The following is a 7,003-nucleotide window of genomic DNA, read 5'->3' as shown; positions in this document are numbered from 1 at the left end:
CACTCTCAGAAGCCCCCCTCCTCATTTCCAGTGCAATTTTTCAGTCATAGGAATGTGTATGTGCGAGTGCTCACTAAGTAATAAAACGGAAATTGGGGTGCGGAGAACAAGCGTGTAACGTTTCTTCTGTATCGGAACAAAATATACACAGCAAAACAGTCTCCTTCTTTTAGTGACCAAAGTAACAACACCCTCCCCCCCACAAAAAAAGGACTTATGATCGTTTTTCACACTTACGGCCATTGCAGCAACCCCGCGGTCACATGATCAGCATTCAGCTGCTTGGCAGCTGGTTCATACAGGTAGTCCTCAATTTACAACAGTTTGTTTAGTGACAGTTCAGGCTTAATGAAAAATGTGACTTGTGACAGTTTTTCAAAGTTACGACCTTTGTAGCTTCCCCATGAACAGGGGATCAACATTCAGATCCTTGGCAACTGGTTCATAGTTATGACCGTCACTGTGTCCCGGGGTCATGTGATCTCCTTTTGCGACCAGCCAAGTGAACGGGGAAGCCAGATTCACATAACAACCACATCGCTAACAACTGCAGGGATTCGCGTAACGATTGCAGCAAAAAAGGTGGTAAAACGGGGCCAAACTCACTTTAACAAAGGTCTGAACTGAAGCGCATCAATCTTGGGCTGAATTACGGTTGTAAGCTGAGGTCTAAACATATGCGATGGAAGGCAGTTACGGCTGCAAGCTTGACTTTAAAGAACTTTCCAATCAACCTTCCAAATTTTTTCTTTTTTCTTTTTTTGCTGTTCTTTTAATGATTAATCGATATCTATCAGTACAAGAACACGTTATCTCGTTTTGATAATAATACTTAAAAAAAAAAAATTAAAGGCATTCCAAATATTTCAGGAAATTCTTCCTTTTTTCACCTCCTGGGAAAATCCCTCCCAAGGAGAGAGTATAACGATTCTCATTCTGCAAACTGGGGGGTTTTCTTAGAGGAGCAGGCCTGGCTTTGAAACCACACGGACCACGGAGGGAGGAATTTCCTGGGAGCTCGGTTACTACAGGTACAGGTAATCCTCCACTTACAACAGTTCATTTAGTGACAGCAATGAAAAATGGGACTTGTGATCGTTTTTCAGTTACGAACATAGGTGGTATTCAGCCGGTTCGTACCATTTCAGGCGAACTGGTAGCGGAAATTGCTGAAGGTGCGTGCGAGGCGAGCACACGCGGCGAACTGGTGGTAACAATATCTGAAACCCACCTCTGGTTACGACCATTGCAGCTTCCCCCTGGTCACATGATCAAAATTCAGATGCTTGGCCACTGGTTCATATTTACAACAGTCGCTGCGTCCCTGGGTCACATGATCCCCTTTTGCGACCTTCGGACCAGCAAAGTCCATGGGGAAGCCAAATTCACTTAACAACCATTTTCTTAACTGCAGGGATTCCCTTAACTGTGACAAGGAAGGTCGTAAAATGGGGCAAAACTCATTCAACAAATGTCTCACTTGACAGCAGAAATCCAGGGCTCAGTTGTGGCCATAAGTCCTCGACTACCTGTAGTCCTCAACTTGCAACCGTTTGTTTAGTGACCGAAGTTAAAACGGCACTGGCTGAAAAAGAGACTTATGGCCAGTTCTCACATTTAAAACTGTTGCAGCATCCCCACAGTTCGGTGATCAAAATTTGGTTGCTTGGCAACCAGCATGCAGTTACGACGTCGTAGCATCCTGGAGTCACGTGATCGCCATTTGAGACTTTTCCCTCCAGCGTCTGGCAAGCAATCAATGCGGGAAGCCAGATTCTCTGAACGACCCCATAATTCATTGAACGACTGCAGTGATTCACTTAGCAACCGTGGCCAAAGTCGTAAAATGGGCCATGACTCACTTAACGACGGCCTGGTTTAGCACGGAAATCTTGGACTTAGTTTGGGTCATAATTCAAGGACTTTAATTACTGGTTTGGGCTAACGGTGACAAAACCGAAGATGGGAAATGATTCTTTACAAACATCAAGGTTGGTCTAAATGACCTCTAGGATATCCCTGGATTTTTCTGAACGTAGAACTCTGGTTCCACCGAGAAACCAGGTGCAGGTAGTCCTTGACTTATTCACTTAGCAACCGTTTGAAGTGAATGACAGCACTGACAAAAGTGATGTACAGCCGGAGTCATCACACTTATGATTGTTGCGGTATCCCCATAGTACACAATAACAACTCAAGTACTTACTGGGCAACTGGCATGTATGTACTGTGCTTGCAATCTCTCACAGTTGTGTGGTCGCCTTTTGTTGACCTTCCCAATCCGGCTTCCGACAAGCGAAAATTCAATGGGAGAAGCTAAATTCATTTAACAACCCCACGAATCTCTTTTAACGACTGCAGTGATTTGTTTAATGACAGTCGGGGAAAAGTTTGCAAAATTGTGGGATAACAAGTGCCTTGCTAAGCAACCAAAATTCTGGTCCCAACTGTCATTGTAAGTCGAGGACTATTTGTAGGCAGGGGGCACCACCCTTCTCTGTGGGGACCTTGGTGTTCTCTGAGCGTGGTGGTTTTCTTAAAGACGTTTCATTACCCAACTAGGTAACATCATCAGTGCTAGAAGGGAGCAGGGCTGGCTGTTATTTTTATATACTATATCTCCTCTGCCTGCCTGATCCAAAATGCAGCACAATCTGCCTTCCGGCACGAGCAAGATAATTTTTACCAAATCCTTCACCTGGCCTCGAGTGCCTGTTTCCAGCTCCTAGTCAGTTTCCAACTCCGAGCAGTTTCGAAAGATGAAGGAAGATATTGCCACACTGAAGGAGGAAACCTTCCTTCTCCCTCTCCATTTGCAAATCTGTGCTCTTCTTTTCTTCATGGCTGTTTGGATCCCAGCTCTTGCCGGGCTTCCCCGTGACCTGCCGTGTTATTTTTTTTGAACACGGACCAAATAGGCAAGGGATCTGTGGGAATTATGTCTCACTTCCTGGCCCGGAACAGGTTTCACACAGCGTGATCAGCGCCTCACGTTGCCAAGGAATCAGATGGCAGCTTTTTTTTTTTTTTTTAACATTAAAAAATAAAATAAAAATAAAAATAAAACGGTCCAGAATAACCTAACTGCTTGGTTAAGTGAGGCTGGGAACGGCGGGAAGAGAGGCCAGCGATTCGTGGTTGACCGACAGCCGCCGGCCACGGTCGGTGGTCTTTGGAAAGGGCAGATCTTGTCCCATTAAAACCATCTAAAGTGGGTCTCCAAAGTTGTCGCATGCAGAGGAAACAAATTGTGCGATCTTTGTGAATAAGGCAGCAACCAGGTTGTTACTGGTGGAAATTTGCAGCTCTGAAAGAACAGCAGTTTTCAGCACACACACACACACACACACACACACACACACACACACACACACAAAGTAGGCTGCTATTATACAGGAAGTCCTTGACTTACAGCCATTCTTGTCCCAAAGGTGTTTTTTTTTTCAAGAGGCAAGTGGACTTTCTGGTTTTTCTTTGAAGACGTTTCGCTTCTCATCCAAGGAGCTTCTTCAGCTCTGACTGAACGGCAGGGAACGGAAGGATTGATACTCCTTGCAGACAGCTGGTCATTTGCATCCTTTCAGAGAGTCGTTGAGGCCACTTCAGGGGTGGGTCCTAACCGGCTTTACTACCGGTTCTCTTGGTGTGCGCGCGCTTTCCGCGTGATCGCCGCGCGCATGCTCGGTTCGCTCGCAGGCACACCAAACGAGCGTTTCGCGCAAGCGCGTTGCGAATCTGCCCAGCTGAGGTGCGTCAATCCGCTCTGCCGCACCTCTCAGCTGGGCGAAAACAACAGAAATATAAGGTCAAAATAACGCAGGGGCAGGCGGGAGGGCCCAGCTCCCGAAGAAAGAGAACCAGTTCGGTGACGTAATACCGTCACCGGCTCGCGCAAACCGGGCCGAACCGGGAGGAACCCACCACTGGGCCACTTGGAGGTTTGTCTGTGTCCTCAGGGTCATCTGAGTGGTGCAAATGGGTATAGAGCCTTCTTGGAACTGCTGAAAGGACAATGTCAGGTGTGCTTCCTTCAAAATCCAGGAAAGAAAGACCCAGACTCCATGATTTATAGAGACAGGTACTTTTACTAGAAATGAAGTGAACGCAACCACGGCTAAGCTGAAATTAAAGCAACAGGCGCGAAAAGTGCATGTAGAAAGCATCCCCTCCCACTGTCCATCGTAAATCATCCAATCCAAAGGTCTCCCAGGGTCAGGTGGAAGCACGTCTGCCAGCGTCATCAATCAGGAATGCCACGACGGTTACCCGATAGCCACTCCAAGGAATCAGTTTCGTTTCTTCCGAAGCCACACCCCTCCTCCAGCATGCTTCCCCCCCCAACTCCCTAGTTCTCCCCCCTCCTGGTTCCTATAACAGCAAAAGCGGAGGCTGACAGACTGTGTTGTAGAAGGCTCCACGCCCATTTGCACCACTCAGGTGACCCTGAGGACACAGATAAATCTCCAAGTGGCCTCAACGACTCTCTAAAAAGGATGCAAATGACCAGCTCTCTGCAAGGAGTATCAATCCTTCTGTTCCCCTCCTTCCAGTCAGAGCTGAAGAAGCTTCTTGTAGGAGAAGCGAAACATCTTCAAGGAAAAACCAGAAAGTCCAGTTGCCTCTTGAAAAAAAGCACTGTTGGGACAACCATGGCCTGGATGACGGAGAATCGCCGTCTAGACACTTACAACCATTCGTTTAGTGACCGTTGGGAGTTACAATGACACTGAAAAATGTGACTTATGACCATTTCTCTCACAACCGCTGCAGCCTTCCCCTGGTCACCCGATTTAAAATTCAACCACTTGGCAACCGGCTCATATTTATGACGGCCGAAGTGTCTCCTGGGGTGGGTGGGTGGAAGTCACGTGATCCCTTTGTGCGGCCGTCTGCCAAGCAAAGTCAACGGGGAAGCCAAATTCACTTAACGACTATGATACTACATTAGGAACTGCAGCGATTCCCTTAAACGTGGCAAGCAAGATGCTAAAATGGGGCAAAACTCAACGTACGTCTCACAGAAGCATTGGGTTCGATCACGGTCATTAAGTCGAGGAGTAGCAGTACATGAAATAAACCAAGCAAGTGTACACGACGACAAATGTGTCTCCGCATGTGGCATCCTTAGTTCACAGAAGGGCTCAGTTATTTCCAGACAACAGATTCCAGTTAGGCCACGAAATTAAATCGATAAAAGTGCGATCTTTTTTTCAGGATCGATTGCGGAACCGTGTGCCGCACGAGGCACGGATTTTTGCCAGCGATATTTGCAATGAAGTGGCAGCAAAACTCTTGGAAACATGCCTGCTAAGAGGAAGGAAGAAAATGAGTGTTGGGGGTAGAAGAGACCTTTTATGGATCTCTGGCTTTCCTGCAAACTTCGGAAACGTTTTGGAATTGGAAGTTGCAAAACGTGCGTTTCTGTCCAAAATGTGTCACCCGTTCAAGGTGGCCCAGATAAGAAGTTCCCCCAGGGCAGTGGTGGGATTCAAATTTTTTTTTACTGATTTTGTGGGCATGGCTTGGTGGGTGTAGCCAGGGGGTGTAATAGGCAGCACTCAGCCACGGGGGGGGGACGTGCTGCTCCTCACGCCCCGTTTTGGTCTTGGGAGTGAAAATGGGCCATGGGGGGGGTGGGCCCTGCCCACCGATGCCCCATTTTGATCCTAGGAGGCCTCCCTGCACTTACCTGGGAGCCAAAATGGGGTGCGTGGGGAGGAGTGGGCCAGCAATTTAACTACCAGTTTGCCCGAACCGGCTGAATCCCACCACTGCCCCAGGGGTACTAATTTTATTTTTACTCTGAGGTTACATTAACCAATTTTTGCAAGTCTGGAAGTACATATCTCCTCCCTACACTCCTTTTCAGTCCCAGAAACTTAGACCGGGTTCCTTTGGAGATATTTGCCACATTTCCGTTTTTTTCCGTAGGCTCAGCGATCTCTTATCTGACTCTTCCTTCACACCCTGCTCTTCCTCCTGCCTCCCAAAATAATTTTCCCCAGGACGCTACAGATATTGGGCAATTGTGACAAAGGTATTTATAAATCTGTAATTTCTTGCCTGCTAAAATTGTCAAGTCCCTTTACCGAAAGTGCCCATTCCTAGAATATTTTACTCACTCAAGAGGCGATACTCAATAAAATGCTCGTTTATTAAGGGTCTGTGGAGATTCTCCGTCATCCAGGCCACGGTTGTCCCAAAGGTGCTTTTTTTCAAGAGGCAACTGGACTTTCTGGTTTTTCTTTGAAGATGTTTCGCTTCTCATCCAAGGAGCTTCTTCAGCTCTGACTGAATGGTGGGGAAATGGAAGGATTGATACTTCTTGCAGACAGCTGGGCATTTGCATCCTTTTTAGAGAGCCATTGAGGACACTTGGAGAACCCTCAACAGAGAGGGAGGGATACGACATCCTTTATCTCCAGTCTACAACACAGCCCTTTCAGCTGTTCCAAGAAGGCTCCACACCCACTTGCACCCCTCAGGTGACCCCGAGGACAGCCAGACTTCCAAATGACCTCAAGGACTCTCTAAAAGGATGCAAATGACCAGCTCTCTGCAAGGAGTATAAATCCTTCCATTCCCCACTATCCTCTCAGAATTGAAGAAGCTTCTTGGACGAGAAGCGAAACGTCTTCAAAAGAAAAGTCCAGTTGCCTCTTGAAAAGGCACCTTTGGGTCATTTTGACAATGTAACAGATTACAGAGTTGGAAGGGACCTGGTAGATCATCTAGTCCAACCCCCGCCCAAGCAGGAGACCCTACACCATTTCTGACAGATGGCAGTCCAGGCTCTTCTTGAAAGCCTCCAGCGATGAAGCTCCCACAACTTCCGAAGGTAAGCTGTTCCATTGGTAATGTCAAATAGTCACTAAATGAGGACTACCTGTATTAAGTCTTAATTTGTGCCCCATTTCCCGCTCTGGGTCTCTCCCTCCCTCTTGCTTGGCCCACTTCTTTTCTACCCCCTCTTCTTTTCAAGTGCAGTCTTTATGGGGGAAAA

The sequence above is a fragment of the Pantherophis guttatus genome, chromosome 1 (assembly GCF_059756535.1).
Source record: "Pantherophis guttatus breed Tessera chromosome 1, ASM5975653v1, whole genome shotgun sequence".
NCBI classification, from domain to species: Eukaryota; Metazoa; Chordata; class Lepidosauria; order Squamata; family Colubridae; genus Pantherophis; species Pantherophis guttatus.
Note: the sequence above shows the minus strand (reverse complement) of the source record.